The sequence below is a fragment of the Rhinopithecus bieti genome, unplaced genomic scaffold (assembly GCF_001698545.2).
Source record: "Rhinopithecus bieti isolate Rb0 unplaced genomic scaffold, ASM169854v2 scaffold_62795, whole genome shotgun sequence".
Taxonomy (NCBI): Eukaryota; Metazoa; Chordata; class Mammalia; order Primates; family Cercopithecidae; genus Rhinopithecus; species Rhinopithecus bieti.
In genome coordinates this window covers 36456-61742 of record NW_016824245.1, presented here as the reverse complement: position 1 = coordinate 61742, position 25287 = coordinate 36456, and the positions used below count along the sequence as shown (strand labels likewise).

Sequence of the window (25287 nt, the reverse complement as noted above, 5' to 3'; positions counted from 1 at the left end):
CCAGGAGGCAGCACGACTAGTAGAGTAACTTAGATTAAGTCCTTAAACTTCCAGTGTCCTCTTTTGTAAGCTGGGAATAATAACAATAAATAAATAGTGAAATACTGTTTATGAAAAGTACTTAGCACAGTGTCTAATACATAAGAGCTTAGGAGAAGTTGGCTATTAAGCGTTTCTAGGAACCCGAGGACTTGGGGTTGTTATTTTAGTTCTTGGAATCAAAGGAACTTGAAGCGTAATCATTACTAAACTAAGTTAAACCAGAACCAGCCTTTTCAGCAATGATGTAATTTGATCTCTTCGGGCCACCGTCGCTGAGCATGCGTAAATAAACGTGGCGGGACGTATGTGTCATGGCGCTCTCCATCTAAAGTCTGTGCAGCTTCCGGAGAGTGGCGGGTTGATTCTCTCACTTTGGACTGGTTTTTACTTCCCGACTTCTGGGTAAGGGTGGCGGTTGGGTCCATGTGGGGCAGAGTGTGGCAACAGCTCCTTTTATGGCCAAGCCTTGTTTCTCCAGTTTCAGTCTTTCTTGGGCTGTTTGTAAAATTGTTTCGCAGTTAAAAGGGGATTTGCCAGCTGGGATGGGGGAATTGGGAGGCAGATGGGGCTTCCAGGAGCGAGGATAGGGTCGTTGACCTCAGGTGCCGCTCTCCAGTTAGTAATATTTTGGGCACCTCGTTCCTTATTGTCAAATTTAACTTCATTTGTTCTCCCACTTTATACCTTAGTGAATTTGTAGATGTGACAGGGCTTTCGCAGTTACATAGCTTTCCCAGATCAGTATCTTAAGAATTTAAGCAGAAGTTATTGAGAAAAGCAGGTGTCTTGCTTTTTCACTTTTCGTTCCTCTTTGCTCATAAAACCTTTTTCTGAATCTCGGGACGACAGTTATCTTTCGAATGGAACGTGATCTGGATGTCTGCCTATCTTACTGACTGATTCCTATTTTGTAGTGGTTGGTTACTCGCACTATGCAGACGTGTTGTAGTGCTGAATATAACATTACTACAGACACTGGATCACAGTCACGGCCGATGTCAGCACACCTGTTGTAATCAGTAAGAAGTTACAAGTAGTATGGAGCATCATTAATCCTGCTGTATAAAGCAGTCTTTTTTGGAGTCTGATTCCTTTTAAGAAAATAATCCTTACAGTGGTTTTGTGAACTTCTTCGGTGCTTGCTTTTCCTAATCAATTTTTATTTTCCAGACTCATCTTTCAAGAGGACTTTAGACTAATTGCAGATAATTAAGGTACTGATTTATTTTAAACGTTTTATGTTTGAGTGCTGTGCATATTTCTGCATGTTAGAAAATGCAGAGAGGTAGCCTAATTTCTTAGCTATTTGCCACTATCGTGTTATGGAAACATTGTCCTTTACATACCACTAAATTGAAGAGATACTTTCATTTATTTTACTTAACCTTTCGTTTTCATTCACCAGCATTGACCATGTCTACTTTTTTTTTTTTTTTTTTTTTTTTTTTTTGAGACGGAGTCTCGCTCTGTCGCCCAGGCTGGAGTGCAGTGGCCGGATCTCAGCTCACTGCAAGCTCCGCCTCCCGGGTTTACGCCATTCTCCTGCCTCAGCCTCCGGAGTAGCTGGAACTACAGGCGCCCGCCACCTCGCCCGGCTAGATTTTGTATTTTTTTTAGTAGAGACGGGGTTTCACCGTGTTAGCCAGGATGGTCTTGATCTCCTGACCTCGTGATCCGCCCGTCTCAGCCTCCCAAAGTGCTGGGATTACAGGCTTGAGCCACCGCGCCCGGCCTCCATGTCTACTTTTTTGACATGCCCTCTTCCTTTGCCTTCCATGGCCCATGGGTTTTTTTCCTTCTCTGGTGGCTGCTTCTTGGAATCCATTATAAGCTGATTTTCCTTTATCTGAGAGTTAAATTTGGAGTCTCTCAAGTCGTGGTCTTGTACCTTCTCCTACCTCTGTTCTCTTTTTCTTTCCCTCTGGATGATGTAATCCACATGTCTGTCAACAGTTATTTGTCTTTTTGATTCTACCCATCCTAATGGGTATGAAATGGTATATTATTGTGGTTTGGATTTCCATTTCCCTGGTGGCTCATGATGTTAACATCTTTTCACGTGCTTATCAACCATTTGTATGTGTGTGTTTTTGAGACAGGGCTTCCCTGTGTCACCCAGGCCAGAGTGCAATGTCTCGATTACGACTCACTGCAGCCTTGACCACCTGGTCTCAAGTGATCCCACTTCAGCCTCCCAAGTAGCTGGGACTATAGGTGCATGCCACCATGCCCGGCTAATTTTTACTGTTTTTTTTTTTTTTTTTTTTTTTGTAGACATAGGGTCTGTGTTGCCTAGGCTCTGGCCTTATACTCCTGGTCTACAGTGATCCTCCCACCTTGACTTCCCAGTGTTGGGATGATAGGCATGAGCCACTGCACCTGGCCCATTTGTATATCTTCTTCATCTAATCTGTTTTTCCTTTTGTTGCTTGTGCTTGTGGTTTCTTAGCTAAGAAAGAAGAGCCTACTCTAACATCATAAAGATTTGTGCTTATGTTTTTTTCTAAAAGTTTCATAATGTTAGCTCCTAAATTTAGGTCTATGATCCATTTTCAGTTAATTTTTGTATATGATGTGAAATAGAGCTCCAACTTTATTTTTTACATGTTGCTATCCAGTTGTCCCAGCATCATTTGTTGAAAAAAAACTATTCTTTCTCTGTTGAACTGTCTTGGCATCCTTGATGAAAATCAGTTGACTAGGTTATGTAGATTTGACATGCATTCTAGGTGGCTTTTATGAAAGAATAATTCTGGGACAGTGATTGTCAAACTTTAATTCAGATCAAAATCACCTAGAGGGCCTGTTAAATATTGCTAGGTTTTACTCAAAACATCTGATTCAGTATGTCTGGAGTGGGGTTCAAGAATTTTCATTTCTGGCTGGGCATGGTGGCTCATACCTGTAATCTCATACTTTGGGAGACCAAGATGGGAGGAGTTTGAGAGCTGCCTGGACAACATAGCGAGACCTTGTTTTTACAAAAAAATTGAGAAAGAAAGAAAAAATGTTCATTTCTAACAAGTTCCCCATGATGCTACTCCAGCTGATGTGGAAATTACACTTTGAAAACTACTGGACATTGCTTTGTAACTGTGGCTGTACACATGAGAATGACTGGAAAGTTTTAAAAAGATATTTCTCAGAGATTCATTCCGCTATCTTGGGGCTTAGTTGGGAATTTTCTTTTCTTTTCTTTTTTTTTTTGTTTTGAGACAGACTCTTGCTCTTTGGCCCAGGCTGGAGTGCAGTGGCGCGATCTCGGCTCACTGCAAGCTTAGTTGGGAATTTTCAAAAGCTCTTCAGGTGAACAGAATGAGTGTTCAAGATTGAGAACCATTACTGTAGAATAGTGGTTCTTAATTAGGAATCTATAGTGGAATTACCTGGACAGTTTCTAGGTTCACGTGCTTCAGTTCTACTCTTGGAGATTCTAATTCAGAATGGAACCTGGAGATTTGCTGTGATAAAAAGCTTCCCGTTGGGCGCAGTGGCTCACGCCTGTAATCCCAGCACTTTGGGAGGCGGGCGGATCACCTGAGGTCGGGAGTTCAAGACCAGCCTGACCAACATGGTGACAACCCGTCTCTACTAAAAATACAAAATTAGATGAGCGTGGTGGCAGGTGCCTGTAATCCCAGCTACTCGGGAGGCTGAGGTAGGAGAACTGCTTGAACCCAGGAGGCACGGGTTGCAGTGAGCCGAGATCGTGCCATTGCACTCCAGCCTGGGCAATAAGAGTGAAACACTCTCTCATAATTAAAAAAAAAAAAAAAAAGCCTCCCTAATAACTCACCTGTGTAAGTAACTGCTGCTCTAGGATATTGCATCCTCTTTCTTACCATGTTCGGTATTTTCCTTTTCACTGACTATTTTTATTCCCTTTATCAAATTTGATTTCCTCTACCTTTGAGAAAAGGTTTAGTGATCCTTTTCTCCATTTAGCTATTACGCTGCTTTCCTTTTATTCTCAAACTTTCATTTCCATATGATTTAATTAAAAATTTCTGAAGGCTAAACAATTCCCTCTATCAGTTTGTTCAAAGTAAAACCTTTAGCTTATTAATAGTGATGAGGAAGATTATTTAGGTACTTATGATATATAGCCAGGTTTATGCTGCATAAATGCTGATATGTAGTGTTATATTATCTTTTTTGAGTATCTCCAAGTGAAATTGCTGGCTCAAAGGATATACATATGTTTGATATATATTGTCAGGTTGCCCTCCAGAAGGGGTGTACCAGTTTTCTGTGCTTTCAGCTAACAGAGTTTTGTCAGCTTTTATCAGTGAGGCAGCTGAAAATAACATTGTTTCAGTACTTGTTGTTAGTGTGGTTGAATTCTTTCCTTTTTTTTTTATTTATTTTAGGCTATTTGTATCTCTTAAGTGACACTGCCTGTTTTACTTTGCCCATTGTTTTCCGGAATGTAGTTACTTATTAGTGTCACATTAGGTTCTTGCATTGTTTGTACTTTGCCAGTGAGGCAAAGCCATAGTGGGAGGAGCATGGTGTTGAGAAGAAGCCTAGGTTCTAATTTCTAGCTCTATCAATGAACAAATCCTTTTGCTTCAGTGGACTCCAGTTCTGTAAGATAAGAAGCTTAGCAACTTCTACTTCTCTAATGATACGGGATGTCTGTTGCAGTGGATTTCTTTCATTTGTCTTTTTCCTTTCTATTTCTCTTCAGTGGATCCATACACACTTGTATATGGGATGGCAAAATTGTGTAATTAAAAAATATGGCATTTAATTAATGTTATTTAATTATTCATGATCTGTCAGTAGTTCTTCAGCGTTCCAAAGGCACTACCTGGTCCTAGCCTCTCTCATTTAATTATTTCATAGACTAGTGGTGATAGAAGAAATCCAAGGGTTGGGCATTTACTTCAGCTTCCCACCCAGTGTAGAACTTCGTGCTATGTCATAGAAAGACTAGCTAAATTCAACTTAAGCATTATATTCATTCAGTCAGTAACTGTTGTGCACCTGCTATGTGTTAGGCATTGTTAGAGGTGTTGTAGAGACAGTACTGAAAAAGAGATGATGCCTCTGTGCTTAAGAAGCTTACATTGTAATGAGGAAGATACAATTATATATGTGGTGTCAGGTAAGTGCAATGAAGAAACATGAAACAGAAGCAGGGTTAGAAGCAGTGAAAATGTGGGCATGCTTGGGTAGTGTGGTTATTTTAGATAAGGTAGTAGGAAGGGCCTCTCTGAGGAGGTGTTGTTTGAGTGAAGAAGTGGCTAGGAAGACATGCTTATCTGGGGGCTGATATTCTGGCAGAGGAATAGCAAGTATGAAGGCTCTTGAGTCCGAAATTTGGCATACTCAGAATATCTATATCCATATATTGCCTGACTGTGTAGTCTACAGTAAAAGTCTTTATTGAGAACCTGCAATGTGCTAGACATAGTTCTAGGCACCTGGGGTAAAACAGTGAATACCTCACACAAAAACCTTTACCCTCACGGAGTATGTATTCTAGTAAGATAAACAGTTAAAACAATTATTAAAACATTGGAAGCAGATGATTAAGTGCTGCAGTTTTAAAAAAGGCAAGAAAGGGGCATAGGAAGAGGGTGTGTGGTGAGGTAGGGGTGTTGCTTGGAAAGTCCTCTCTTGTTACACTTGAGCAAAGTCCTTAAGGGCTTGAGTGAGTGAGCCATTCAGGTGTCTTGAGTAAGAGCATTCCAGGCAAGAATAAGACTATGAAATGCATGTATATCTAGTGGGTATGAAATAACAAAGCCTGCATGACTGAGGGGAGCGTGATAGGAAATGGGGCCAGAGATGCAGCAGGAGGCTGATTACATATGTCATTGCAGATCTTTGTAGTGATTTTGGCTTTTTACTCTGATGTGGAATACCGCTGGAAGGGTTTGATTGAGAAGCTTGAGATGAACTTAGGTTTTAAAGGGATCCCTGACTTTTGTGCTGAAAATGTTCTTGGAGAATTAAGGATAGAAGCAAGGATACTAGGGATTGCAATAATCCAGACAAGAGTTGATGTTGGTTTGGACCAAGAGTGTAACAGTGAGTATGGTCACAAATAGATTCTGAATATATTTTGAAGGTACAGCCAACAGGATGTTGTTGATAGGTTGGATATGGAGTGTAAGAAGGGAGTACAGCATTTTTGGCCTGAGCAGTAGAAGATTGGGATTGCCTTTTTTTTTTTTTTTTTTTTTTTTTTGAGACAGAGTCTCACTCTGTTGCCCAGGCTGGAGTGCAGTGGTGAGATCTAGGCTCATTGCAACCTCTGCCTCCTGGGCTCAAGCAATTCTCCTGCCTCAGGCTCCCGAGTAGCTGGGTTTACAGGCGCCTGCCACTATGCCCAGCTAATTTTTTGTATTTTTAGTAGAGATGGGGGTTTCACCATGTTGGACAGGCTGGTCCCGAACTCCTGACCTCATGATTCGCCTACCTTGGCCTCCCAAAGTGCTGGGGTTACAGGCGTGACCCACTGCGCCCAGCTGGGATTGCCTTTAAATGAAATGGAAGAAGTTGTAAGAGGATCTAGTAAGGTAGGGAGAAGATCAGGAATTCCGTTTTGACTGACTTTTTTTTTTTTTGAGATGGAGCTTTGCTCTTTGTTGCCCAGGCTGGAGTGCAGTGGTGCGATCTTAGCTCACTGCAACCTCTGCCTCCTGGGGTTCAAGTGATTATTCTCCTGTCTCAGCCTTCTGAGTAAGTGGAATTACAGGCGCCCACCACCATGCCTGGCTAATTTTTTTATTTTTAGTAGAGACGGGGTGTCACCATGTTGGCCAGGCTGGCCTCGAACTCCTGACCTCAGGTTATCCACCCACCTCGGCCTCCCAAAGTGCTGGGATTACAGGCTTGAGCTACCGTGCCCAGCCCTGTTTTAACTTTTTAAGTTTGAAGTAATTATTAGACATTCAAGCAGTGGTGTGGAATAGGCAGTTGAGTGTCTGAGTCTGAAGCTCGGGGGAAGAATGGGGCTGGTTATATAAGCATATACGTAGTTAATATTTCAAGGCCATGGGACTGGATGAGGTCACCTAGGGAGTGCCTGAAACTAGAGAAGAGTTCCTGTAACAGAGCCATTGGGGCATTCTAATGGTGAGAAGTTGGAGAGATGAGCAGAGGAGACTGGAGGTAGGAGAGTGTGGCATCCTGGAAACTAGTGCAGTTTCTTACTGCAGTTCTTCAGTCTTTAATAATGCACAGTGTGAATCGGTAAGAAAGCAGAATTTTCTAAATTTATTTGACCACAGAACCATTTTTTTTTTTTCCCAGATAGGTAGTAAATAATTAGAAACAATATGGGAAAGATTAACCTGGTTCATTTCACCCTACCTAGATGACTGAGTTGGCCAGGGCTCTTTTTTGCCAGAACAGAATACCCAACTCAAACTGATTTAAGTCACAGGCTTGCATGACTGGGCAGCACAGGGCTGCGTTTGGCTTCAGGCATTTGTTGGATTCATATGCTCAAATAATGTCAGTATGGTTCTTTATCTTTCTGGCTCTTATTAGGCTTCATTCCTTAAGTAGGCTTCCTCCGTGTGGCAGACAAGATGGCTCTGGTAGCCCCAAGTTGACATCCTCCCAACTTAGCCACTTCGGTGACAAGAGAAGCTGTCTTCTGTTAACACTAGCATGGAATCCTTGCAGTGATTCTTATTGGCTAGGCTTCTCATGACCTACCCTGAACTGGTCATTGTGGCCAGGAGGATGGGTTACCCTGGCAAGCTTGGGTCACGTGCCCCGTTCCAGTGTCTAGGGAAAGGGAAGTCTGTGATTGAGTCTTTTTTTTTTTTGTTGTTTGTTTTTTGAGACAGAGTTTCGCTTTTGTTGCCCAGGCTGGAGTACAATGGCATGATCTCGGCTAACCACAACCTCTGCCTCTCGGGTTCAATCAAATCTCCTGTCTCAGCCTCCTGAGTAGCTGGGATAGAGGCATGTGCCACCATACCTGGCTAATTTTGTATTTTCAGTAGAGACAGGGTTTCTCTGTTGGTCAGGCTGGTCATGAACTCCCAACCTCAGGTGATCTGCCCGCCTTGGCCTCCCAAAGTGTTGAGATTACAGGCGTGAGCCACCGTGCCTGGCGATTGACAGTCTTACCATGACCATGTGATATGTATGTTAACTCTAATCTAACCAGTCCTTGATAGGTTGATGTTTGGTTTATTTCTAATCTTTTGTTCTTACTGACAGTATAAAGCTATCTGAGATTTGAACACAGATTTGTCAGATTCCCAGTGCATAATTTGTCATAGCTGTAATGAGTACATTACAGAGGAAAGGAGCCTGGCTGGCAGCCACTTTATTAATTGAATGATATGAATGGAAGGATGGGAATCCAGCAAATGAGGAGAATGAAAGTTCATCAGAAACTCTGAGGACAACTGAAAGAATGTAAGATCCTTAACACTGCAACTCAGATAAAGGAACAGTGGTCATTCAGAACACACATACTAAGTAGGTAGTAGAGTACCACACAGTGTATGGGCTTGCACTCATCTGTCATGACATCCTTGTTTAGCTTCTTTGGGCAAGTTAATTTCTCTGTGTTTCAGTTTGCTCATCTTTAAAGCAAGGATAGTAATACTATCTACCTAATACGAGTTGTTGTGAATGGTTGATGAGATGACCCTATAAAGGACTTGCCTTGTGTCTGGATATAGTATTAGTAGTAGTACTATCAGTAAGTATATATGAGTGTATTCCTCCCCTCCCCATTTTTTTCTTGATTATTTTATTCTAACATAATTACAGCTTTACCTGCAGTTATAAAACTTATGCAGAGATCCTTGTACGCTTTACCTGGGTCTCCCATTGGTAACATCTTACAAAACTACAATACAGGCCGGGCGCGGTGGCTCAAGCCTGTAATCCCAGCACTTTGGGAGGCCGAGATGGGTGGATCACGAGGTCAGGAGATCGAGACCATCCTGGCTAACACTGTGAAACCCCGTCTGTACTAAAAAATACAAAAAACTAGCCGGGCGAGGTGGTGGGCGCCTGTAGTCCCAGCTACTCGGGAGGCTGAGGCAGGAGAATGGCGTGAACCAGGGAGGCGGAGCTTGCAGTGAACTGAGATCCGGCCACTGCACTCCAGCCCGGGCGACAGAGTGAGACTCCGTCTCAAAAAAAAAAAAAACAAAACTACAATACAGTGTCACAACCAGGATATTGACATTGATACAGTCAGGATACAAAACATTTCCATCACCACAAGGATCCCTCATGTTGCTCTTTTATAGTCATACCCATTCTCCTCTCACCCTATTCTTTAATTCCTGGCAACTACTATTCTGTTTTCCATTTCCATAATTTTCTCATTTCAAGCATGTTATATAAAAGTGATCATACAGAATGTAACCTTTTGGGACTGACTTTCTTCATTCAGCATAATTCTCTGGAGAGTCATCCAGGTTAATGCATATATCATTAGTACATTTCTTTTTATTGCTGAATGGTGTTCCATGGTATGGATGTACCATACTTTGTTTAACCATTCACCTTCTGAATGGCATCCAGGTGGTTTCCAGATTTGGGCTATTACAAGGAAAGCTGGTGTAAACATTCATGTACAGGTTTTTGTCTGAATACAAGTCTTCATTTCTCTTGGATAATTGCCTAGGAGTACAATCGCTGGGTTGCATCATAGTTGCATGATTTGTTTAAGAAAACACCAAACTGTTTACTGGAGTGGCTATACCATTTTTCATTCCTTCCAGGACTGTATGGATGATGCAGTTTCTTTGCATCCTTGCTAGTGTTTGGTGGTTTCACTGTTGTCTGTTTTATCCATTCTGAAAGGTGTATACTGATATCTCATTGTGGTTTTAGTTTCTATTTCTGTGGTGGTTAATATTGAATCTCTTTTCATGTGCTTATTTGCCCTCTGTATATTCTCTTGAAATGTCTTTATTTTCTTTTTACGGTTGTGTTTTGACACTAGCCCTTTGTCAGATATGTGGTTTGCAAATATTTTCTTCCACTCTGTAATTTGACTTTTCAGCCTCTTAAAAGGGTCTTTCTTAAAGCAAAAGTTTTAAATTTTAATGACATTCAATTTATTAATTTTTCTTTTTATGGATTGTGCTTTTGGTGTCACATCTGGGAACATTTTACCTATCCCTAAGTCCAGAAGATTTTCTCCTGTGATTTTTTTTTTAAAAGTTTTATAATTTTATGTTTTACTTTTACTTTTTTTTTTTTTTTTTTGAGACAGAGTCTCGCTCTGTCACCCAGGCTGGAGTGCAGTGGTGCGATCTTGGCTTACTGCAACCTCTGCCTTGTGGGTTCAAGCAATTCTCCTGCCTCAGCCTCCCAAGTAGCTGGGATTACGGGCGTACACCAACACACTCAGCTAATTTTTTGTATTTTTAGTAGATATGTGGTTTCACCATGTTGGCCAGGCTGGTCTTGAACTCCTGACCTCAAGTGATCCACCCGTCTCAGCCTCCCAGAGTGCTGGGATTACAGGTGTGAGCCACCGTGCCTGGCGTATGTTTTACGTTTAAGTCTATGATCCATTTTGAATTAATTTTTGTATAAGGTGCAAGACTTAGGTCAAGGTTCAGTTTTTGCCTATAAAAGTCCACTTGCTCCAGTATGAATTGTTTAAAAAGCAATCTTCCCTTCACTTAATTGGTTTTGTGAAATATTTGTGTAGGTCTGTTTCTGGGTTTATTGTTATGTTCCATTGATCTATATTTCTATCCCTCTGCCGATACTACTATCTCAATTATAGCTATCTAAGAAGTCTTAAAATTGGGTAGACCAGTTCTTCTTACTTTACTCTTCTCAAAATCATTTTAAATATATTAGTTTCTGTACATTTCCATATAAAATTTAGGACAGTCTTGTCTATACCTACAAAAAAATCTTTCTGAGATTTTGATAGGGATTATTTTAAACTTGTGTGTCAATTTGGTCTCCACTGACACTGCAGAACTTCATCACTGGTTGGTTGGTTGGTTTGAATGTCCAGGATACCTCCGGAGCCTTCTCGGATTCTACACTAGTGGAGTGTGTTAGGGTGCTTGATTGTAGGTGGAAGTCAGAGCTCCCCACTTGTCCTTTGTAATGTGCCTGGGGGTGGGATTACAGTTTTTTTGGGCTGTGTGTGTTTGTGTTTGGCTGGAGTAGAATGATCATTATCTAAAACTTTTCTGTCTTCCTAGGCTGCCCTTTGTATAGTTCTTTAATGAGAAAGCAGGCTTTTATTGGGGGGTTTTATCGTTGGCATCTGTTGCCATTTCTGATTGCTGGGATCTTCAGTTCCATGTGTGAGCGGTAGGAGGCCAAAGAAAACCCAAGGAACTCATCATCATATTCTTTGGGTCCTGAGGTTCGTAGCCAGTCTGCCTTCTTCTGTCTACCTTTCAGAGTCTTCTTATGCTTGTTTTATATATAATGTCCTGAGTTTTATTTGTATTTTGCTGGTGGGGCAGGGAAAAATGTGCTTATCTTCTTGCAAGCTGTGTCCACATTTTTTTTTTTTTAATTATAGAAATTTTGATGATTTACAAAAATTGTATAGGATAATGAACATGAACCTACCTATTTTCTAGTTTTAAGAGTTGTAAATTCTTTTTAGTATGTCTTAATCTATTTTTTCTTTTTTTTTTTTTTGAGATGGAGTTTCGCTCTGTTGCCCAGGCTGGAGTGCAAGGGTGCACTCTTGACTCACTGCATCCTCTGCCTCCTGGGTTCCAGCGATTCTCCTTCCTCAGCCTCCTGAGTAGCTGAAACTACAGGTGTACACCACCATGCCCACCTAAATTTTGTACTTTTAAAAGAGATGGGGTTTCACCATGTTGGCCAGGCTGGTCTCAAACTCTTGACCTCAGGTGATACACCGGCCTCGGCCTCCCAAAGTGCTGGGATTACAGGCATAAGCCACCGTGCCCAGCCAGTCTATTTTTTTCTGAGGTCCTTTTAAAGTAAATTATAGACATAATGACATTTCACTTTTAAATATTCAGTATGCATCTCTAAAAAATAAAAATTTTGAATATAAGGACAATACTTAATATCAAATGATTTATAGTAACATCTTCATATTATCTAATACCCAGCTCATATTCTGATGTCCCTAGTTTTTCCCAAAATTTCTTAGAGCTTGACGGACAAAGAAAGATACAATCAAGAACATGAATTGCCTTTAGTTGTTAGGCTCTTAGGCTTCGTGTAATCTGAAACAGTTCCTCTCCTACGTGACATTGATTTGTTGAAGAAATAGTTCTTGTTGAACCTTGGAATGTCCCATTGTCATTAGGGTTTTATCTGATTGTTTCCTTGTGTTTCTTTTTTCAATGTACCCAAGATATTACTTCATTGTTGTGTTTATCTCTTGTATTTTCTATAAATTTGAAGTTAGATCCATAGGCCTGATTGATTCAAATTGGGTGAGAATATTTCATAAATGATGCTACGCTAAGCAGATTTTCGTAAGGTGATTTTATTTATAACTTTTATGTGGTAGAGAATATGCCTTCTGCATCCTGTGATACACTACTGGGTGACATAGAAGATATTGTGTCTCACGAAGATTCCAAACCACAAGATAGGCATTTTGTAAGAAAGGATGTTGTCCCGAAGGTACGAAGGCGAAATACCCAAAATTTGCAAGAGGAAGAAAACAGTCCACCAAGTGACAGGTAAGCTTTTTTCCTTGAAATTATATTCATTTTCTTTTTTTTCTTTTTTGAGACAGAGTCTTGCTCTGTCGCCCAGGCTGGAGTGCAGTGGTGTGATCTTGGTTCACTGCAACCTCCGCCTCCTGGGTTCAAGCGATCTCCTGCCTCTGCCTCCCTAGTGGCTGGGATTACAGCACACACCACCATGCCCAGCTATTTTTTCTATTTTTAGTAGAGACCGGGTTTCACCATGTTGGCCAGGCTGGTCTTAAACTCCTGACCTCAGATGATCCGCCCATCTCGGCCTCCCAAAGTGCTGGGATTACTGGCATGAGCCAGTTAGCATGGCCGAAATTATATTCATTTTCATTCCAGGGAGAAGCTGACACTACTGGTCTGTGTGATTATATATAATGTCTCTTCATTAGACTCTTTGAACTTTTGACAGGAAATACAAGTTGAGTATTTCACTTATCTGAAATGCTTGAGACCAGAAGTGTTTCAGATATCACATTTTTTTTGGACTTCAGAATATTTGCATTACATACTTTCCAGTTGAGTATTCCTAATCCAAACATCTGAAATGCTCCAGTGAGCATCCTTTGAGTATCATTTTGGTGCTCAAAAAGTTTCAGATTTTAGAGCATTGTGGATTTTGAATTTTTGAATTAAAGAAACTCAACCTGTATGTAGATTTTTTTTTTATTTGAATGATTTTAAATCTGGCAAGGTAATTGGTTAAAAAGAAATGAGATGTCAAATTGGATGTTCCTAGAAGATAGCTTGGGGTAATAGGAATCTCTTTGATATTACTGTAGTTGATATGTAAGTCTGTGTTACTTCCAAATAAAATTTTTACTGGAGTTTGTGATTCTTATGAGACAGTAGTATTTTGGACATTTGAATTTTCTTAGCTGATTTTCAAATACCTATGGATCAGGTAAAGGCAGTGGGCACAAATAAATTATTGCCCTATTTACACTATTATAGTAGATCTCTAGTCCGTGAAATTTTGATACAACCTAACCAGAAAGGATAATCTAATTATATGGTTTTAATAAGCCTATATCTGTTTATCTAGTAAACTGCTGAAATTTATAATCTACTTATTTTGTTGGGAAACTAAGCTTTTAAGTTCTTTGAATTTAACATTGCTTATATTTTAATGACTGAAGTTTATAAAATTTGTCCTTAATGTGTCCTTAAGGTAATTTCTATTTGCTTATAAATTATTAGAGTAATCCAAGTTGAAAGCCCCCCCTTTTTTTTTCCTAAAAATACTACCTTTTTTTTAGAACTCTGATTTTATAGAGTGCTTTTAATAATGCCTTAGGATGACAGTTTTTAACTTTGATTAAGTTATTTATATCTGTAAGTTTTAAGGAAGCTAAAGATTGCAGCTAGTATACAGAAGTTTGTAAACAGACATACTTTGCTTTATTTGTCGTTGCTGCTAGAACCACTTTCTTTCCTATTGTTAGTTTTATGTACCTTTCTAGGAGTTGAACTTAGTAAGTTAGTGTCTGAATTTAAAATACAATTCAGAGAAAAGGAGATATTTTCATGTAGAGTCTTAGAATTCTGTGGTTATTTTATCTTGATTTTAGACTTTTGATATAACAGCAGATTTTGACTTAAGTTAGTGCCTTTAATGAATAGCTCTTGAATGGATTGTAGTGAGTTTGTTTTTTGTGTAATGTATGTTAAAATCATCTAGTGGTTTTTATTTTAAAAATTACTCAGTGAGGCTGGGCATAATGGTGGCTCATGCCTGTAATTCTAGCACTTTGGGAAACAAGGTGGGAAGATCACTTGAGCCCAGGAGTTCAAGATCAGCCTGGACAGCATAGTGGGACACTGTCTCTACAAAAAATAAAAAAATTAACAGGTGTGTTGGTGCATGCCTATAGTCCCAGCTACTTAGGAGGCTGAGATGGGAGGATCCCTTAAGCCTGGGAGGTTGAGGTTGCAGTGAGCCGTGGTCACACAGCTGTACTGCAGCCTGGGCAACAGAGCAAGACCCTGAATCAAAAAAAAAAAAACCACTCAATGAAACTTACTTTTCTTTTTCATTGATTCCTTAACAGCACTATTCCAGGCATACAGAAAATTTGGATACGAACATGGGGTTGTTCTCATAATAATTCAGATGGAGAATATATGGCTGGACAGCTAGCTGCTTATGGCTATAAAATTACAGGTAATGAGGTCTATAATATATTTTATTGATTAAATTTTTCAGAATTAAGTTTTTTAGAGATAAATATTTTAGCTTAGCAGTTAAAGGATATTTTAGCATGACAATGATTTTTAAGGTGAAACACTGATAGCTATTACACGTTGTATAGATAACCATGGATGTCATATTTAAAGAACGTTTTTAATTTGAAATAAGTTTAGACTTTCGAAAAAGTAGTAAAATTACAGAGTTCACATATGCCCATCACCAAGCTTCCCCTGATATTAGCATCTTACATAGTTGTAATATCATTAATAAACCAGGAAATTAACCTTAGTGCATTTCTGTGATCTAAACTGTAGATCGTATTTGAATTTTACCAGTTTTCCCATTAACTTCCTTTTTCTGTCCCAAGATCTAATCTTGGGTCCCGCCTTACATTTAGTTTCGTGTCCCCTTAGTTTCCTCCAATCTGTGACAGTTTCTTAATTTTTTTCTTGTCTTCTGTGACCTTGACACTTCTGAAGAAAACATTACGTTGATATTTCTGATGAAAATGATTATTATGTAGAATGTCCTTCAACTTGAATTTGTCTTTTTCTCATGATTAGAATGAGATTCTGGATTTTTGGCAAGGAGAGCACAGAAACGATACTATATTTTTCTCAGTGCGTCATATCGGGGTCATGATGTCAGTGTGTCTTATACTGGTACACTAACCCATGTCTGCTAGGTTTCTCTCCAATACAGTAACTGTTTTTCTCATTACAGCTAATAAATATCCTATTTCTCCTCAAACTTTGGCCTGTTAATTTTAGTATCTACTGGTGGATCTTGTCTGCAACAGTTATTACTGTGGTGTTTACTTAATGGTGATTTTCTGCTTTGTTATTTTCTTTACATTTTTATTTATTTATTTATTTATTTTGAGATGGGGTCTCTCTTTTCTCCAGTCTGGAGTGCAGTGGCATGATCTCAACTCACTGCATCCTCTGCCTCCGGGGTTCAAGTGATTCTTCTGCCTCAGGCTCCCGAGTAGCTGGAATTACAGGCATACGCCACCACACCTGGCTAACTTTTGTATTTTCAGTAGAGATGGGGTTTCACCATGTTGGCCAGGCTGGTCTCGAACTCCTGAGCTCAAGTGATCCACTTGCCTCGGCCTCCCAAAGTGTTGGGATTACAGGCATGAGCCACCATGCCCAGCCTCCTCTTTACATTTATTAATTGGAGTTTTTCCTCTAAGGAAGAGCTGTCCATTCTTCTCCATCTTAATTAATTAATTTATTAATTATTATTATTTTTTTGAGACAGAGTCTTACTTTGTTGCCCAGGCTGGAGTGCAGTGTGGTGATCTTGGCTCACTGTAACCTCTGCCTCCCGGGTTCAAGGGATTCTCCTGACTCAGCCTTCCAAGTAGCTGGGATTACAGGCATGTGCCACCACACCAGGCTAATTTTTTGTATTTTTTGGAGATGGAATTTCACCATGGTAGCCAGGCTGGTCTCAATCTCCTGATCTCAGGTGATTTACCCGCCTCGGCCTCCCAAAGTCCTGGGATTACAGGCGTGAGCCACCGCGCCCGCCCATCTTAGTTATTTCTATCAGTACAGACTCATGGATATTTATTTTATCCTGTGGATATAGTCTGATACTATCATTATGTATTATGCTGCCTGTTGTTCCAATGTTGGCCATTAGGACCTTGTTCGGGCTGGCTCCTGTGTCTTTTCAGCATGTCCCCATCTTTTTTTTTGAGCACTTCTTTATTTCCTGGAACCACAAAATGTTCTAATCTCTCCTTATATTTTCCCTTCCCCAGCCTTGGAAGCAACCAATTTTCCAAGGAGTTCTGATTTTTTTCATTAAGAGAATGGCATTTAGAAAAGGGGATCTGGGCAGTCAATATGCTTGCTCATTGCCACCGTGAGGTGTCGCTGCCGTGAGGTCCTCTTGGGGGATAGAGTAGGAATTATGTATGTATAGTAACCCACACATAAGCACACATCTGTAGCTGTTTCTGTATCTGTCTGTTATGTATACTAAATGAGACTATAATTAGAATGCTTTGTGACAGGCACTGACCCGGTGCTTTATGTATGTTATGTTGCTTAGTCCCTGGGTGGGAGGAAATATTGGCACCCCTACTTTACAGTTGAGAAAGGAGAGGTTGTGTCTTTTTTTTTTGAGACAAAGTCTTGCTCTGTCGTCCAGGCTGGAGTGCAGTGGCGCAATCTGGGCTCACTGCAAGCTCTGCCTCACGGGTTCAAGGGATTCTCCTGGCTCAGCCTCCAGAGTAGCTGGGACTACAGGTGCCCGCCACCACGTGCGGCTAATTTTTTGTATTTTTAGTAGAGACGGAGTTTCACCATGTTAGCCAGGATGGTCTCAATCTCCTGACCGGGTGATCTGCCTGCCTTGGCCTCCCAAAGTGCTAGGATTACAGGCGTGAGCCACCGCGTCTGGCCTAAAATATCTTATGTTATTGATTTTGTATTTTTTTATAATGTATTCTTTAGTTGGCAAAATGAGTCTTAGTATTTCTGCCCTTTAAGTTAAAAATACTCAAAATATGCTTTCAGAATTACTTGCCTATATTCATTAGTAATTTTTAGTATAATTTAGCCTGGGCTTGCCTTACCGTATTCTGATGGTGTAGTTTGAGTGTTGAGAAAATAGAATTTATTTATTGATTTATATTTATTTATTTTTGAGATGGGCCTCACTATGTTTGCCCAGGCTGGCCCCAAGCTCCTGGGCTCAAGTGGTCCTTCTACCTCAGCCTTCCTAGTAGCTGGGACTATAGTCGTGTGCCTGGCTAAGAAAATACCCTCAGAAAAAAAAGTAAAATAAAACTTAAAAAAGGCTAGGTGTGTTGGCTCATGCCTGCTGCAACCCCAGCACTTTGGAGGCCGAGGTGAGAGGGTGGGAGGGTCACTTGAGCCCAGGAGTTTAAGACTAGTGTTGGCAACATAGTGAGACCCTGGCCCTGCAAAAATATTTAAAAAGTAGCCAGGCGTGTTGGTCTTCACCTCGTAGTCCCAGCTAGTTGAGAGGATGACGTGGTAGCATCGCTTGAACCTGAGAGGTAGAGGCTGCAGTGAGCTGTGATCGTGCACTGCGCTTCAGCCTGGGCAACAGAGCAAGATCCTATCTCAAAAAAAAAAAAAAAAAAGTCCCTAAGATAATTTCCTAAAACATTAAGGAAAATCAGATATTAACTTTTTCTATGTCATATTAAATATTTAATACATTTTAATTAAATTTTAATCCATTAGCAGTATGTGTTTGGTGTTGTGACAGTACTGGTCTGTATAAAATAACAGTCCTGGTATGTTTATAAAAGAATATTAGGTTTTGTTATATACACCTAATTTTGTTTCTTATTTGGAATAGTTAAAAAGAGAAAATAAGGAAGTAATTACTTGAATGTGAAAATTTTTTTGCTAATGTAGCATAGTATGTTACTTTTATATATTGTATTATATATATTTGTGTTAATTTTATAAACTATTGATTGTTCCTACTTTAGAAATTCATAGTTGTTAATTCCAGCCTGGCTTGCATGCAGCAGACTGTGGGGAATACGTTCTTCATTAGTCTAGGTGCTATAAGCCAGGAAATATAAACAGAATTAGCTTTGATAAGACATTTGAGAAGGAAATTTCTACAGGTTTTATATTTAAAGATTTGACATGAATGACTTCTGGATTACCTATGCCAGTAGTCACTTTCATTACTATGGAATAATGAGACTTTATAAAGTTTATTATGGCTTACTTATTGATAATGTTTTTGTTAGTCAAATGGAAACCTAAAATATTAAATGTGTAATATAAAATAGGCATAAAATATAGATTATGTATAGTATATATGGAGATTATTGAAAACAGAATGCAGATAAATTTTATCAAAATTAGTTCTCAGTAGTCATAGGTATTTTTACTATTTGGGGAAGAAAGATAGGCTGGGCGCGGTGGCTCAAGCCTGTAATCCCAGCACTTTGGGAGGCTGAGACGGGCGGATCACGAGGTCAGGAGATCTAGACCATCCTGGCTAATACGGTGAAACCCCGTCTCTACTAAAAAATACAAAAAAAAACTAGCCGGGCGAGGTGGCGGGCGCCTGTAGTCCCAGCTACTTGGGAGGCTGAGGCAGGAGAATGGTGTAAACCCGGGGGACGGAGTTTGCAGTGAGCTGAGATCCGGCCATTGCACTCCAGCCTGGGTGACAGGGCGAGACTCCGTCTCAAAAAAAAAAAAAAAAAAAAAAAGAAAGATTATGTGGGTATGTATTTGAAATTGCCGCTTTTAAATATGCAAATTCAGGATATAATTATTCTGTATTAAAACTTCATAAAGCCAGCTGTGGTGGCTCATGCCCATAATCCCAGCACTTGGGAGGCTGAAGGGGGACAGATCACCTGAGATCAGGAGTTTGAGATCATCCTGGCTAACATGGCAAAACCCCATCTCTACTAAAAATACAGAAATTAGCCAGGTGTGGTGGCGCATGCCTGTAATCCCAGCTACTTGGGAGGCTGAGGCAGGAGAATTGCTTGAACCCGGGAGGCAGAGGTTGCCGTGAGCTGAGATTGCCCCACTGCACTCCAGCCTGGGTGACAGAGTGAGACTCTGTCTCAAAAAACAAACAAAAACAACAACTTCATAAAGCGAACTGTCAGAGCAGTTCACTGTTGTTCATTGCCTCTTATCAAACCCTTTTTTATTTTGAAGAAAAAGGTGGCTCATAACTTTTTTGTGACATAGTCTCACTCTGCCGCTCAGGCCGGAGGGCAGTAGCATCATCTTGGCTCACTGCAACCTCTGCCTTCTGGGTTCAAGTGATTCTCCTGCCTCAGCCTCCTGAGTAGCTGGGATCACAGCTGTGATCCCAGTGTGCGGTACCATGGCTGACTAATTTTTGTATTTTTAGTAGCGATGAGGTTTTGCCATGTTGGCCAGACTGGTCTCTAACTCCTGGCCTCAAGTGATCTGCCTGCTTTGGCCTCCCAAAGTGCTGGGATTACAGGCATGAGCCACTGTGTTCAGCCAGCTTTTAAATAAACTATTACAAAATCGTGCCTGCTTGTCTCTCATTCAAGGAATAAAACCTACTGAGGAGAAATGATGTTAGCCCCTAAAACTCAGAACAATTACTTGTATTGTGGGTACATGGATGTGTGATATCGTTAGATTAGTATCTTGGGAAGCAGTTAAACTTTCCTGTGAGCACCATAGCTTTTAAAGAAATGAATGTGTTCTCCAAGTAGGCAGTTTTATAGATTAAACTTTTTTTTTTCCAGTAATAATTATTGTTTTTGTATTATTTCTTTGGGAGATGTTGGTAAATGATTTTCAGTGTCCTCATTGGTGGCAAATCTTCATATCTCGAGAATACATTTAGTATTAGAAAATGGCCACAGGTCATGTGAGGCCAAATCTGGTGAATAAGATATGTGCTATGATGTTGAACAATGCTGTTTTAGTTGAAAATAAATTTTGTTTAAGTGATTCTAAAGACAGTTCTAAAAGAGTTCTGAAAGAGTAGCTGTGATTCTTACACTTTTTGGATCTCTTCAGCACCTCACAATTCTTACACAATCTTGTTAAGGAATTCGTAATCACTCCCTAGCCCAATAGTGGAATAAAGGTATATAGGCTTCCAAGGTGACTGCTTTGGGAACAGTCCTCATTTAGATACAGCTATGTTAGATACAGCTGTGTTATGTTTAGTTTGCAGCCACACCTGGTGTGAATGAATATTGTATGTGCTTTTTGGTTAGTTGGAAAAAAAAGTCCATCCAAAGACCATTGACTGAGGCTGTAGTTCATAAACACTCAAGAATAATGGTGTTATGTGTATGAAATATTTGTGGACATGCTTACCTAAGTCAGAATAGAGTGTTTAGCCTGGATGCCCACATTTTCAGAACAGTTATTTAAAAATTGCTGAGCTGTTAACATTCTTGATAGTTTCTTTGTATATTTGTATATAGTTTATTCATTTGGCAAACATTCTGTGAACATGATATGTGTTATCGAGTAGAGTGTTAAAAGAGATGTGAAGATATGAAAATGAACTAGCCATGGATTCCAGCAGACAAGAAGTTTATTCTTTTTTGGCAAAGGAAAGGCCTTCATATTCTATGTTAAATCCTAGAAGTTGTTTTAGGAAATGCTTAGTCTCATAATGTATTCTTTCACTTTTTGTAATATCAAAGGTAGGACCTGCTTTATTTTTTTATTTTATTTATTTTATTTTATTATTTATTTATTTATTTATTTATTTATATTATTTTCCTAGATGGAGTCTCACTCTATTGCCCAGGCTGGAGTGCAGTGGCGCGATCTCGGCTCACTGCAACCTCCGCCTCCTGAGTTCAAGCAATTCTTCTGCCTCAACCTCCTGAGTAGCTGGGATTACAGGCATGCACTACCATGCCCAGCTAATTTTTGCATTTTTAGTAGAGACGGAGTTTCACCATGTTGGTCAGGCTGGTCTCAAACTCCTTACCTCATAATCTACCCACCTTGGCCTCCCAAAGTGCTGGGATTACAGGCATGAGCCACCGTGCCCAGCCAGAGTTTTAAAATATGTAACCCTTATTAGAAGACTTTCTCCTTTTTTTCTGGAGGGAAGAGGGGGGTATGTATCCCACTGCAGTCTCTACCACAGGAACATGCTCCATTTGTTAATTTCAGCGCTGAGTTGGGATTTGAAAGTAAGCTGTTTCTTGGCTGGGCGTGGTGGCTCACGCCTATAATCTCTGTACTTTAGGCGGCCTAGGCAGGTGGATCTCCTGAGGTCAGGAGTTCGAGACCAGCCTGGCCAACATGGTGAAACCCTGTCTCTACTAAAAATACAAAAATTAGCCTGGTATGATAGAGCATGCTTGTAATCCCAGCTACTAGGGAGGCTGAGGCAAGAGAAGAACCTGGGGGACAGAGGCTGCACTCCAGCTTGGGCAACAAGACCGAAACTTCATCTCAAAAAAAAAAAAAAAAAAAAAAAAAAAAAAAGAAAGCAAGCTGTTTCTTCAGTTGTAGATAGTGTCAGCAGAGTGCTACCTGGTCCATTCCTACCTCCTTAATCATAAGTATAAAGTCATTGACCCAGTGGAACCTCAATAGGATATTTTTGGAACTTCTAGTGGAATTCAATGAAAGAATCATCAACTATCTTAATATAGGGCTGTTATCTTATACTTTCTACACATAACTCTTTAATCTAGCTTTCTTGCTCCTTTACCATCACCATGATTATTCACATTTATATAGTGTCTTACAGTTTGTAACATATCTTTAGATCTGCTAATTTTATATAGCTTGTACCTGAAGATAAAGGAAGAACAAAATGTTAACTTAGGCCTTACAAAAATTATTTAAAAACATCCTGACATAGGCCAGGCATGGTGGCTCACACCTGTAATCCCAGCACTTTGGGAGGCGGAGGTGGGCAGATCATGAGATCAGGAGATCAAGACCATCCTGGCTAACATGGTGAAACCCTGTGCCTACTAAAACTACAAAAAAAATCAGCCGGGCCTGGTGGCGGGTGCCTGTAGTCCCAGCTACTCAGGAGGCTGAGGCAGGAGAATGGCGTGAACCAGGGAGGCGGAGCTTGCAGTGAGCTGAGATCGCGCCACTGTACTCCAGCCTAGGCAACAGAACAAGTCTCCATCTCAAAATAAATAAATAATAAATAAATAAATAAATAAAATAAAAAAAATCCTGGCATTAAGATTTCTGACTTAAAATTATATGTATAAGTAATAAGTATTTACAGTGAAGTGTTTAGTTATATATTGAATAGAACTTTTAAAAAATGTAACCCAGGGTTTTCTTGCCAAAATTCTTTATTCTCTAGCCAAAGATGATGTTTGTTATTAATATCTTAAGGTTCTGAAGTCCATCTGGAATTATAGTGCAAGTAAATTGTAGTCTGATCATGTGCAGTATCTGTAATGCAAGGTATGACCATCAGCTTATAGATATAGTTGAATCTTAGCATTATTCTAGGGCTTGGAAGTTAAACATAGAATTATATACAAAGAAACAAAACCTTTCGTACATTAAAATATAAACTATTTCTGCTGATCTGTAAAATGTCCTTGTGGATATTTGCAGATAATTTTCCAAGCTTTTACTATACGTATATATATGTTTTATGTACTGCAGAACTGTAGTCTCAAGATCGTTATTTAAAAGTACATCCTTAACATGTCTGGGCACGGTGGCTCATGCCTCTAATCTGAGCCCTTTGGGAGGCTGAGGCGGGAGGATCACCTGAGGTCAGGAGTTTGAGACCAGCCTGGCCAACATGGTGAAAACCCATCTCTACTAAAAATACAAAAATTAGCCAGGTGTGGTGGTGCATGCCGGTAATTCCAGCTACTCAGGAGGCTGAGGCATGAGAATTGCTTGAACTTGGGAAGCGAGGTTGCAGTGAGCTGTGATCGCACCACTGCACTCCAGCTTGGGTAACAGAGTAAGTGAGACTCTGTTTAAAAAAAAAAAAAAAAAAAATTACATCCTTAACTTGCCAGTAATTCACTCTCACCTTTTCTTCCTGTGGAAATGTGCTTATGTTAAGTTATTTGCATGAACTGAGATTATTAAGTTCTAATATTTTTCTACTCATTTTGGCCACTATTATTTCATGTAGAAAGTTGAGAGAATTTTATTCAAAGCTGCCTTTGTGTGAGGATCTGATAGCATGTAGGTAGTAGAAGTAGACATTTTTTAAGGGGTAACTCCCAACAAAATAAAAGTGAAGTACCAATTGTTGCAGGGATGACAGTGGTTATTGGATCACCGAGCTGTATTCTTTCTATCAGTTCTCTCCAGGGGACTCACATTTCAAGGAGGGGGAGATAGAAATCTTAAACAGGTTTGGTAGCTAGCTTCCCTACCTGTTATCTGCCCAGACAACAAAAATAAAACAGTCCACAATGTTAGGATTTGGGGTGATAAATTAATTTGGAGATATCTAAATATAAAATGAGATTTCTGGGCACATGACAGTGTGGTCTGTCTAATAAACAATTGGGGTCGAAACAGTAAATGCATGAACTACACAGACTTTTTTTGATCTGACCTGTGTTATAGGTGAATGAAATTTGGGAATCCTATACTTGGAATTCTGGAATGGCTGGCTTGGGCCAGGAAAAATCCCTTTGTAATCTAAGAAGGAATTGAGTTAAGAAGATTTGTTCATCACACCACATTTCCATGTTGTTGAGGGAAATAGATTGGTAATGGTGACAAGGTCAAGGATGTATTGGTCAAAGTTGTGGAAGATGAGCAGCAATTTAAGGGTGTTAAAATACATTTTTAAGAGAGGAAATTGCATTGAAGAGTGGAAGAAAAGTCGACGTAAGAGAATTACGGCATGTTGTTTGCTCCGTGTGTGCAAAGTTTGTGTATTAATGAGTGCATCCTTTGGAAGGATGTGGACAAATCTAATTGAAAAACCATTTATATACTAAGGTCTTAAAAATGCTACCATTGGAAAGGCCATTGATACATATGATTCATTGCCATATGTTATGCATAACTTTCTGGAAAACTATCACTGTTGCTTATGTAGCCCAGGGATAAATATATCTTGTAGAAGTGTTATGATATTATGTCACTGAAAATGGAGCCAAATATATACATTTCTTAAGTACAGCACTGTAGTAAGGATATTGTATAGATTAATTGGCATATTGTGACCAATGTCTTTTCTATACATTTTGCTTTAAAAATTTGAAACGCCTTAAGTATGCATTAGATTTACCAAGAATAACTTACCTATACCCCTAAGATTTTATAAGGAGGTTGTCTTTATTTTAAAATGAGTCCAAGGTGACTGAGAAATGGAAGAAAATGGCTTTTCATAACATATGGAATTATATTATGTTTTATATTATAAAAACTGAATAGGATTCTCTGTTCAAATTCCTACAGCTTAAGTTGTATATGTTGAGAATTTTGTGTAAGTTTTACAGTGCTTTAGTGGAATATAACATTACAGAATGGTGTTTTATTATATTTTAAAAATACAATTTTTTGTATTTGTGGTAGAGGCAGGGTTTCACCGTGTTTCCCAGACTGGTCTTGAACTCCTGAGCTCAACCAGTCCACCTGCCTCGGCCTCCCAAAGTGCTGGGACTTCAGGCGAGAGCCACCGTGCCCGGCCCTCAATATATTTTAAAAGGAGGTTTAATACTCTTCATTACTGTGTTACACAATAGTTGCATGATGATTTTTCTGATCTCTACGTTCTATTTCTTTTCTTTTTAAAATGGAGCACAGAAGTACTTAGTTTCTGCTATTTTTCCATCTTGGCCCAGTGATTTCTTTTGTATTATTATTTTATGAAGCACAAAACTAAATATTTTTGAACCAACAGACTACTATGTGGTATTAATTTTGATTTTGTGCTAAATTTATG

The 25287-nt window shown here is 39.6% G+C and overlaps 1 long non-coding RNA gene across 1 annotated transcript; it reads left to right on the top strand.

Moving 5' to 3' along the window:
• The first annotated feature begins 484 nt into the window (after positions 1–484).
• Positions 485–24529, top strand: LOC108522119 (uncharacterized). The gene is made up of 5 exons (XR_001883370.1): positions 485–1061; positions 1213–1256; positions 12515–12689; positions 14756–14868; positions 23958–24529. It is a non-coding gene; the product is annotated as an uncharacterized LOC108522119 (long non-coding RNA).
• The last annotated feature ends 758 nt before the right edge of the window (positions 24530–25287 follow it).